Source organism: Sander lucioperca, chromosome 9 (assembly GCF_008315115.2).
Source record: "Sander lucioperca isolate FBNREF2018 chromosome 9, SLUC_FBN_1.2, whole genome shotgun sequence".
Lineage (NCBI taxonomy): Eukaryota > Metazoa > Chordata > Actinopteri > Perciformes > Percidae > Sander > Sander lucioperca.
In genome coordinates this window covers 2100617-2113246 of record NC_050181.1, presented here as the reverse complement: position 1 = coordinate 2113246, position 12630 = coordinate 2100617, and positions in this window count along the sequence as shown.

Here is a 12630-nt window from a genome sequence, read left to right as displayed (position 1 = left end):
GTACACTGTTGATTAGAATATAATTTATTATTTAATAGTTTAAATTCACTCTTAATCAACATTGTCAGGGTCATCGGGGCATCAGATACTTGACACAATTTCAGGAAAAAGTAGAACTAACAGATCCAGCTTTGCGCCTAGCATGCTGCCTTGCCCATGGGGCTCTGGTATTGCTCAGTCTCTCCGTTTTACCACAATACTCAAACATCTCTATCTCTTCCTCTATGTGTCGCTCTCTCTGTCTCCTAGCTTGTCCCTCTTTCTCTCTCTCTCTCTCAATGCCCCATTAGTGCTGTGGACAACCGTCAGGGATGACAGGAGCTGCTGGGTAAAACACTGAACAGAGCTGACAGCAGGAAGAGAGCAGAGGGCAAGGGAAGAAATGTACCAGAGGGATAAGAGCAGAGAGAGGTCAGGTAAACTGGATGGAGGCATTGTCTTGCCATGAGGACCTTGAAAGCACAAACACACTATACTCTACATTGTAGACTCTACAGTATGTGTTGTATCTAGGTTGACATAGAGAGTTTGAGTTCTCTGGGAAATTTAGGTTCTGAATGTACTTTCTCTGCAACTTTTTCTGATAGGATACCTTCACTTTTTCTTTCCCAGTTTTTTTCAGACAACTCACTTTTTTTTAAATTGGCTTTGCAGGAGCAAAGAGTAGATTGATAGGGCTGGCTGGTAGTATACTATGGACTTGGATTTGTGCCATTAAGTATCAAACAAAACTCACTGAAGCAAAAAACGTATTAAGGCTGCTACACACTGGGGGCATGATGAATAAACACAAAAATGCAAATGCGAATTTGCAACAGTTCAATAAAAGTTTTGAATATTTGCTCCAGCTCATCTACCGTGTTGGTGGGACAGTTTGAGGTCCTTCTGGGGACGCTGATGAAGAGAGAGTGAAAGTGATGGGAGATGCGGTGTGAGCGGACGAGAGAGAGCGATTGGAGCAGAGGAGAGTTAACGTTTGGCGGTGTAGATATACACTTACCATTCTGATACATCTGCTGGTCGCCAATTTTGGTGCACAACAGGCTCCACATCATTCTGACTGACACCGGGTTCAGACAGGACGCTGAAACTATAGTTGCAGATTGTGAGCTCGCAGAGCTCTGCAAGCGGGCTGGCCCTCCACAGAGCCTATTCGACACAGCTGCCAGCGCACCCCGATGGCTGTATGCGAGAAGGCCATCCCACTGTCTGCTTGCACGGCTTGAGGATACTTAAGAAACTTAACAAGTTTTGTTTGAATTTAATGGCCTAAATCTAATTCCATAGAATCCAGCTCCCAGCGCTTAAGGGGAATACCTCTCCTCTCCTCAGTCCGAGTTCATCTCAGCATAATTTTATTTATTGCCATTTTATGTTTCTGTATTCAAGGATGTCGCCGATCCATCTGCAGTCAGCAGAACGGTCTCAGATGCAATGTCACATGTGCTGCCATATCCTTACATAGTCAACTGAAATCTGCATCTAGTTCAACACACTCAGCTAGGATTTTAAAGCCCTTGTCCTGTGACTTAAACAAAGAACAACTGATAAAGGAGAACAGATGCCAGATAAAGATTGCTGAGATGACGCAGGCAACAGAAACACAAAAGAAAAAAGGGGTTAGACAACCTGCAGATGATCAGGAAGCCTTTAGAATTGCCTGTGTTAGCACTGACTGTAATAAAAGGAGGAGAAATTCTTGTGTCCGTCAATCCCATGAGTCGCTCATGACATTAAACATGGAGTTTAAAAAGGCTTTGAAGGAGGCTTGTATATGTGCTCATTTGCAATATATTGTAGTGACTTCTCACAGAGTCAGATTGTGAACTAATGTAGCTGGTGAGTTAACCAATAACCCGCTAGAATGTTCCCAGCGGGCTAGCCAGTCACAACAGCTTTCCCAGATTCTCTTTACAGTATCTTCTCTGTGCTGGGATGTTTACTCCCCCATGGCATTTTGTTCCCCTAATTTGTAATCCCAATGTAAAGTCTATGGGCCGAGCGGGAACGTGTGGGCGGGGCCGGCACGAGAAGAACTACTGCGCATATTCAGTGAGTCGCATGAGTAGAGAAAAGGATTCCTCAGCATTGATGCAAGACTGTTTATGAATAATACTTGAGTTTGCGTCCACGTGCATGCATGCCAATAATACATATTTGATGTGTATTCACCTGATCCACCTTTTACACCTTTGAACATTAATCTTTTTTACTGATATCATTTCAAATATAAATGTCATTTTAGCATTCGCTGACCTTTAATTAAAAAAAAAGAAAAAAGACTTGAAAAGGAAATAATTAAATAAGCATGACAGAAATGTTATATCTGACAGGTTTCTTCTCACTGTTTGGCCTTTTGCATCCTCCCAACATGAAAGACTTCCATTTCACCCATGAAAGATCAACAATTTGAAAGAGATAACTTATTAATTTCCCATTACATAATAGGGAAAGAGAAGCGTACATCAACCTTTGACAGTGTCAGAGACTGAACTCTCAGCAATAAAGAGAGATGTTGCACTGTCTGACCAATAAGTAAAACATGTTGCTGGTTCTATCCGTAGCACAAACAGGAATAGATTAATTCATCTACTAGTGATGTGTCCTTAAGAAAAATATTGTTAGGGTAATATTCCTGATTCCAAGTGTGTGTTGGCAGGGTGAAAAACAAGTTTAATTTGCGAAGTGACAAGTAGAAAATAATGTTCTTAGTAATGTATCAGCAATGTAACAATTCTAAGCATTTGGAACTTCAATTGTGACTGGAATTTCCCATGTGTATTTGAATTAATAGTTCAGTGATTCTTGTCCAGGTGCACTCCAGTGTAATTCAAATACATGCAGTCCCTCCGTTAGACCGATGCACTGGAGCAGGAGATACGTTTAGAGATCTACCACTTACTTCCTTCCTTACTTCCTTCCTCTATTCCTTCCTCCTTGCTTCCTCCCAGAAGCAATACTATCATTATGATAATTTCGCCTTATTTAACTGTCCAGCGAGTAAATTTTAGCTGTTTACCTAATAAAACATTATTGCATTTTCCTGGTTAATCTGTTAAAATACATAATGGAATAATTATTATTATTATTTAACAATATTCAGAAAATTATGCCATTCATAACATTTCTCCTTCCCTTCAAACACTGTTTCACTATACAGGAGTAACACTGAGTGACATGCTTTTAGACGGAATCAGCACTTCATATAGTAAAAAAGAAAGTATTGTGTTTTTATTATTGTACAATAAGCGCATTTCCATTTAAGACTATCTGAGCTCTTGGGCTTTACGCAGGCTTTACGCAGGGAGTGTGGTAATAAAAGTGATAAATCCACTGCAGTAAAGAATCTAATGGTATTATGGTTAGGAGTGGGACTAATGGTATTTGGGCTACTGTACCGAGTTTGACTGGAGGACGCTGTGTGTAGGTTTTGGAACCAACCTTTGAAGGGACATCTAACCAGACTGTAAGAAATGATGACTGCTGGCTTCTCAGTCTAGAATCTATGCTTTTGTGGACATTTAATCGGGCTGAAAAAAACATGATAAATCCTGAGGACACGGTATGTAAGTTTCGGAGCCAGGCTTTAAAGGGACACTTAACCAGACTGACAATGCATGATAAATACTGGCTGGTCAGTTGACAGTCTATGTTTGTTAACATTTAGCTGGACTGAAAGAACATGAGGGATGCTGTCTGCTCAGCTCATAGTCTGCTTATTGCTGCAACTAGATTGGTGTGTTTTACACACAGCTTATTCCAGAAGTTGTTTCTTACATAGCCTACTTCAGAACTTAACAGCTGGTTGAGACCTAGTTCTAAGGTGTTTATAATATTGTTCATGTTTAACATAAGAATTCACTAGACCTGTTTCAATTTAACCTGTGACTTAAACAAGGAAGTGCTGTTTTGAGCTGTAGTTTTGCGCAAACTGCATTTGATGTGGTCACGCATCTTACAGATAGGGGAGGGGGTCTGCGGTCTCAGAAGGTTAGGGGATATATTTTACTTTTTATCTTTTTGTCACACCCTGCTCAGAGCTAACAGTTTACCCTGTGCTACAGATTTGTTGGCAAAATCCGGTAGGGTATTCAAGACACGTATGCGTGTAAATTTTGAAGATGGCTGAGCTCTCAATCCTTTCAGTCAACATCAGGGGGGCTAAACGGGCCGATCAAAAGAGCTAAATTCCTGGACTATTTAAGAAGAAAAAACAGACGTGGCACTTATACAGGAGTCACATTTACGTAAAAGAGATGTAAATCGTCTACAAAATAAATACTTTAAGGTTGCTGCCTCATCTAGTGACGACACCAAAACCAAGGGCTCCATCGTGTTGCTGTCACGGAAATGCACACTCACCGTAGACAAAAGCAGTAAAGACTTATCAAGCAGGATATCTTATATATGTACCACGATGAGTAGGAAAATAGCCTTTGTTTCGGTATATGCACCAGCTACATATGATGAAAGTTTTTTCCCACGCCTAACCAATGAATTGCTCTCTCTCAACGAATATTCACTAATCATAGGGGGAGACATGAATGCAGTACTTGATTTAAATCAGGACAGATCAGGGGTCAATCACACGAAAGCTCAAAAACGCATATCGGACATGTTTAAAGCAGTTGTGGAAACCCACCATCTTACAGATATATGGAGGATGCACAATCCTACTAGCAAGGATTACACTTTCTTTTCCACACGCCACCTCACCCACTCCCGCATTGATTATATTTTGTGCTCCAGTGAGCTTAAGACAATGTTCCACACGATAGCAATAGAACCAGCAATTCTGTCTGATCAAAGTGCGCTGATAACCACATTCCGTTGTGATATGTCAGGAGAAAGATCTAGGAGATGGCAATTTAATAATTCCCTTCTCCAGAACACAGCTTTTGCTACAGAATTTAGAACCAAACTGGCTGAATGTATATCAGTTAATACAGACTCAGTTTCTGACCCTGCATATACATGACAAGCAACTAAAGGATTTATTAGAGATTTTACATCCTCCTTTGTGGTCTACTTGAAGAGGAAAAGAGAGGCAAGGATAGTGGAGTTGGAAGAACGCTGAAAATCGTTAGAGCAATCTCTTAAGACTTCTAAATCTACACAAACTCTTCTAGTCACAAGTCGAACAGAGCTGAATGATCTGCTAAGAAGGAGAGCTGAGTTCATAACGCACAGAGTTAGGCAAAATTACTGTTACTGGCTGTAAACCAAGCAAATTGCTTGCTCTGAAATTAAAACAAAGCGAATCCAGAGCTACTATCAACAGCATCCGCACAGACCAAGTTATCTCAACAAATCCTAAGGATATCAGCGCCACTTTTCAATCCTTTTACTCATAGTTATACAAGTCCTCCTGCAACCCAGATCCGCCACAGTGCCAGAAGTTCCTAAAAGAAATAAACCTGCCTCTTCTTGACCCAGAAGAGGCAGAAGAACTGGGTCAACCGATAGATAACCTTAGAGCAACTTAAATCAGCATTAAAAACACTTAAAAAAGGGGAAAAAAACAGGGTTGGATGGAAATCCATCAGAACTTCTTCTACAGTATTTTGACATATTAGGACCTACCATTTTACAAGCTTTAACTTCAGCCATAGAGAAGGGTACTTTCCACCAACAAACTAACACCACGCTGATTTCCGTTATGCCAAAGAAGGGTAAAGATCCTACGGATTGCTCAAATTACAGGCCCATCAGCCTTATCGGGACTGATATTAAGCTTTATTCCAAAGTCCTGGCTCTCCGCTTAGAGCACTTTATCGAGAAGCTATTCGACCCCGACCAATCAGGTTTTATACCCAAGCGTCATGCTGCAGACAATGTACGCAGACTATTTCATGTAATAGAAGAAGCCAAAAACCTTCCAACGGCAGCAGTTTTATCAGTGGACGCAGAAAAGGCTTTCGACCGCCTAGAGTGGAACTACTCATGGCAAGTAATGGAGAGGCTTGGTTTGGGGGCCAAATTCATTGACATGGTGCATACTTTATATGCGAATCCCACGGCCAGAGTCTCAGCCGTTTCCCATTAAGCGGGGCTCGCAACAAGGATGTCCGCTCTCTCCCGTGCTATTTGCAATCTCTCTTGAACCGTTAGCCCAAGCCATAAGGCAAAATAAAAACAAATTTGGCTCAATCTCTGGCTATAAAATTAACTGGAATAAATCTAAACTTTTACTGAACAACAGGCATGTAGCATCAACCATTAGTGTTACAATACCAACCCAAAGCAAAATTACATATTTGGGCATCACCATACACGCATCCCTACAGCGAGTTGTCCAGGACAACTATGAAACTATATTAAGTAGTGTTCAAGGGGATCTGGCCAATTGGTCTGCGCTGCCGGCATCACTACGCTCCAGGATTGCGGCTGTTAAAATGAACATAGTACATTAATCCCCTTACCCCCACCGATAAATTTCTGGAAGAAACTTAATACCTTAATTCGGCAATATATTTGGAATAATAAACAACCTGGCTAAAATACTCTACCCTGCAACATACCTCAAACACAGGAGGCTTGGCCCTCCCCAACCTTAAAGTCTATCACAGAGCCTTTCAGCTACGGGCCCTCAGAGTGTGGATGGACCCCTCATCTACAGTCCCATGGAGAGAAATAGAGCACAACCTCACTGGAAGTCTAAGACTGCAAGACCTTGCCTTTGCAGGTGTGTGTCCAAAAAAGTGTATGCTAGCCTATGGCCCTATTATCACCAACACATTGACTAACTTTAAACAGGTGGAAGAGCAACTAGTGGCATCTGGACACCCCAATTTGGCACAATACACACTTAATGTCTGGTAACAAACCCTTTGCTTGTAAGCAGTGGAGTGACAGAGACATTTATATTGTAAACCAGCTATTCAATGAGAAAGGTATGTTGAGTTTTGAAGACCTAAGAGCTAGTTTTGAGGTCCCCAGGACGTCCTTCTTCTTTTATCTGTGCTTAAGAGCAGCCCTAAAATGTTATGGAGGGCCATGGGGAAACAGTCTTGAGCCGCACCCAGTTATTAAATCAGTCCAAGAGCTATGCTAAACTGATGCAAGTATCCATAGGAGAACTCCCAATAGCAAGGAAATGGGAGCGAGAGCTGAGCCCTGAGGGGAACGCAATTAATTGGGAGACAGTTAGGGACAATAATTTCCATTGTTCCAAGAACCCAAATCAACAGCAGATCAACTTCAACATATGTCATAGGACATACTGGACTCCTCAGAAGAGATACGTCTCTAAAGTCATTCCCACTCCCTATTGCACATTCTGTCAACCTGAACGAACTGGAACTTTCCTGCACATGGTCTGGGAGTGTGAACAGGTGCATGAGTTCTGGAATAAAACATTACTAGGGCCGGGACTTTAACGCGTTAATTAAGATTAATTAATTACGGGACTTTAACGCGTTAATTAATTACGCAAAAAATAAATAACATAATTTTAACCTCACTTATTTTTGCACCGCGGAACGTTTTTCAATGAATGAGTTTCGACGGACCGATTATACTGGAGCACCAACTAGCGTTCTTGACTTCCGACAACAACAAACCACAGTGAACATGAACGAAGAAGCTGACGAGACCGCTTTGCTTGGCCCCGTGGATGGGAAATTTTGTTTTAAAAAACAAAAGGATGGAAGCGTCGACAAGAGCATGGTTGTGTGCAAGCTATGCAACAAGGAATTTGCGTATCACCGCAGCACATCGAGCCTCAAATATCACCTCAACGCAAAACACATAGGAGTTAGCGTGGACGTTAGCCCGACCGATGCAATTAAAATGCGATTAATTTCGATTAATTAATTACAAAGCCTCTAATTAATTAGATTAATTTTTTTAATCGAGTCCCGGCCCTAAACATTACATTACATGTCATTGTCATACATGTCATGACACTTTTTTATCCAAAGCGACTTACAATTGTTATTAGGGGGGTGAATCTTCACTGATCTCCCGATTCGATTACGATTATCATGTCAGCGATTCGATATCTCGATGCATCACGATGTGTTAAATACATTTTGCTATTAAATCAATATAGGATATTTAATTCATAGCTTTTCAAGCTTCAAAAACAAAACATTCTGCACTGCTCTAATACTAAATACATTGGATACATAAAACTACAGCACTGAGCACATGGCACTTCCTGAATGTGCAAAACATAACAGAATATGAAAACAGAAAGGTTGTTAGGCATACATTAAATTATAAACAGAAATAATTGATTATGGCCTGGCCGATTATCGATGCAGCATCGGCCATGTCCATGATTCGATGCATCGATTATTTGATTCAACACCTCTAATTTCTATATATGTCAGAGGTAACACGCCTCTGGAGCAACTATGGGTTAAGTGTCTTGCTCAGGGACACACTGGTTGATGTATCGCAGTGGAAATTGAACCCAGATCTCCCACACCAAAGGCATGTGTCATATCCACTGCGCCATCACCACCACCAATATCAATAATATCTGATGTGATAGGATGTTGAATTCCTACTGACCCGATTGTTTTGTTACTTAATGATTACTCTAAATTACATCTGCTTGGGAGACAGAAGAAAGTTTGGCTAGCCGGCTCAACCGCAACCAAGAAAATGATAGCTCAACGCTGGCTCCACTCGCTTTGTATAAAACAGTGGTTGGCGTATTTTGTAGACATAGTTATGCTTGAGCTCTCTACAGCAAGGATTAACAAAGCCAAATCATCGACTATAGATCTATGGAAAAACGCAGCAGCACAAGTATCAGTCCTAATGACCTCAGCATCACAAGAATTAGAGGAGAGTGACTAGGCAAGGTGTGATTTCTGTCTTTGTTTTCGCTTATTTGTTTGTTTTTGTTTTTGGGTGGGAGATGTTTTTTGTTCTTGTTCAATTGAGTTTGTCTGTTCTGTATGTTCATAAATATAAAAATAATAAAAAAAATGTATCTAAAAAAAAAATAGAGATATAATACACATTTGTTGTGTCAAGTTGTGAAGAAGACAATGAAGCTTGAAGTTTATTGCAGAAGCAGTGACTTCACACACGGGTGTTCAAATTGTATCCTAATCACGTTGCTGCCTCTAAACATGAAGGGCCTCTTCATCTCTCTCTCTCACACACACGCCTATATTACCAACAGTGGACTATCAGGCTACACCAATCAAGTGTTATATGTGGCATTACACACACACACACACACACACACACACACACACACACACACACACACACACACACACACACACACACACACACAAAAACAGTGCCAGACCTCAGCGGGTAAACATGTGAAATAGAATTCTAATTTGAGAGGTTTTTAACCCAGGAGTCCTCCCCACATGCTCCCCATTGACACCGTGATGAATGACTTTGTGCTTGCTAGATGTGGTTGTCTATGTGTGTGTAATTGTGAGTCTGTAGCAAGATTCAAGGCACAGAAGTTGTCACCCCTCAGAAAAAGCAGCCCCCTCCTCCTATTAAGCTGCCTGTGAATAGTTAAACCTAGTTTTGAAGAGAGGCCATGCTATTATTTATTTACTTGTTTGTCTCAGATGATACACAAGAAGAGAGAAAATATGGAGGAGGCTTGGGGTGTATTTTGCCAAACATGGCATATTCAGGGCCATGCTTCCAGTTAATGGAATAACAGAATGAGGAGAAGTCATATGTTGTGTGTGTGCATCGCATCTAGCTGTGTACAAACAATATGTACTGGTGGGACAGGAGTTTTGGACATTGATTAATTATTGTCTGTAAGTAATAATAAACCCTGTGAGTCACTGCTAAACAATGACAATGGCCTTGACTCATGCCTGAATCAGAAACAAATCTGGCTCGCAGGCCTGACTGTGGCATTGAAACTATAAGCTTAGCATTGTTAACCTCCACTCTCCTCAGATAGAAAACACTGGCTCAGGTCCTTCTGAGAAATTGTCTTTTTAGGATTGTCTTATGTGATATTACAGTGTAACAAAATCATGTAATCAAATATATAGCATCAGATACCGCATGTATTATTAACATTTTAAATAGTTTTGCACCCCAAAAGAAGAATTAAATTATTTAAAAGAAGGGAATGCTGTTTTTCCCTCCTTTTGAATTTGTTCTGTTTTCCTGTCCAGAAAAGCATAAGTGACCCTTATTGAGCCAAAACGGTACCATTGGGCTTTAAATTAGTTGGGTCATAGTTCTATTATATTTGCTGTTACTATAATTGCCACTGTTCATCACGGCATTCCATTACTGTATACCCACTGCTATAATTATGTCATATTTCTATAATTATTATAGTTAGTTATTATTGTAGCTGCTGTGCATATCTCTCTCTCCCTCTTTCTCTGAGCCAGGTTGTGTTCGAGTGTTCTGCCTGTTAAAAGGATGTTTTTCTTTATCTCGCTGTCGCACCAAATGCATGCTCTTGGGGGAATTATTGGGTCTCTGTAAACTTTAGAGTGTGGTCTAGACCTACTCTATCTCTAAAATGTACTGAGATAACTTCTGTAAAGATTTAAATCCATAAATAAAAATTAATTTAAATAAAATAATAATTTGCTTTGGGACCCTCTAAAGTGTACTCAGTGGTTAGATTGAAAATGTTTAAACTTTCAGTCCATAGCATGTTCGGATGCTATTCCAATAGTGCTAACCCTAGAGACTAACCTTCTATTTCTATTGTGAGGTTTAAAGAATACCTTTGCTAAAGCAACATGCCTGTTAATTCCAGCTTGGACTGCATTATTGTGAAATTGGCACTCGGAAAAAAGGAACCTATTCCTATTAAGCTTCCAGTTTGTTTTACCAATGACTGGTGATATCTTGCTCATGCTGTATCCTTGTCTCTTTTTGCACTTTTAGTTGTCAGTCAGTTGAACCATTGTACAGCATTTAGTTCTCCATGTACAAAACAAATCCATCAAAAATAAGATCTATTTGTAGAGAGTATTATCTACAACCTAAAAGCATGACAGACCATTCAGAAATATAAAGTAGTCCTCTCAGCCATCTGCCTGTACACAATCATGCCATTGTGGTAGGAGATTCCAAACTTTTGAACAGTAGTGTATATTACAAAAAATTATCAGAAATAAAGATTCTATCACCAGATAATTACACAAGCCTAATTCCGTTTTCCAATCACAATTCTTGCCAGAGCCGAGCCCACCGACCAAAGGTCACAGTGCTGTCATCGGACATTTTCTCCTTCTTATTGACTTTCTTATTAACTTTATTGAGATTACATAACAGCCAAGAGAACACAGTGTAGAAAATAAACCAAGTACAGATCATTATCAAACCCATTACTGTAAGCTCTACAAAAACTATTGACTGACTTTGATCCCTAGAGGCCAACATAAGACCACCTCATCAATTCACTTGCCTCAATTCCTCTAAGTGTCTCATACAGAAGCTCAGAGAATGCTAAAAAAAATCTCCAATGCACTGTATTCATCATTGTGACCCAAGACTGTTAATATGGTGTCCATAGGGACAGCTATGCACCTCAGGTACTGTATGTGCTGAAGTGTTCGTTTGTGGCTCTACTGGACTGTATGTTGAATGCACAGCTCCCATGGTAAACCATTACTGTGTCTGCTCTTAGACAGCTCCTACTCTGGGGAGAGCGGCTGCAACCAATTAAAAGAAACCTTCAATAGGAGTTACTCTTAGGGAGGAGTACACGTCAGTCTGTGACGGGTGGACAAGGATGCCATATTGGGTTTCAGTACATGTGTGTGTGTGTGTGTGTGTGTGTGTGTGTGTGTGTTTTATGGTGGAAAAGAGCAATAAAGAGAGGTTATTGTGTCGGAGTTTGCACATGGGATCTTTTGCTGCATCTGTGCCAGCTGTTCAGACAAAAGGAGCATGATCAAAGCCAATGTACCTGTCACTCGCTATTTGACAGTGAGTAATGAGCCCCACTCACCTCTGCATTTAATTTCCTGGGCGGACGCACGGACGGACGTGCGCACACACACACACACACACACACACACACACACACACACACACACACACACACACACACACAGGGTGTTATAACCTTTACTGATAAATATTCCAAAAAACAAAAGGAATTGTGGTGTCACACATTGCGTATCCAGGACGAGAGTTCAGAAAGTTGTTCTGTATGTCCTGTGACTGGTCACATAACGCATGCTTTATACATTTACATCTAATTATAAGGTTGTTAATGTTTACAAAACCTGAGGGGCACATTTCAGAGGGACCAGAAGAACATGAAGAAGTTAGTTGTGTGTCTGATTGTGTGAATAGGGGGGAGGGGTGTTCTAGGATCCAGTATTTTAGTCTTATGTAAAATCCTGCTTTTGATTGGCTTGATGAACCAGGAGGTCCTGTGATTTCAGTCCTTTGATGTGTGTCTCACATCTGAAACAACCCAGATATCACCCTGTTTTTTTGTCAGGTTGTAAAATAATCAAGAGGGGGTTGGGCTGAATATAATGTTGGGATAGAGTCACCATTGTCCATTAGGATTTGTCCATTCAACTGTTCTGATGAGTCTTTGGAAACCGATATCTGAGTACTCTGCAGTCTCATGATGTAAAGCTCAGAGGCCACTGCTTGCATACAGAGGCCTGTTGGAGACTCACCCAAGTCTTCATTTAT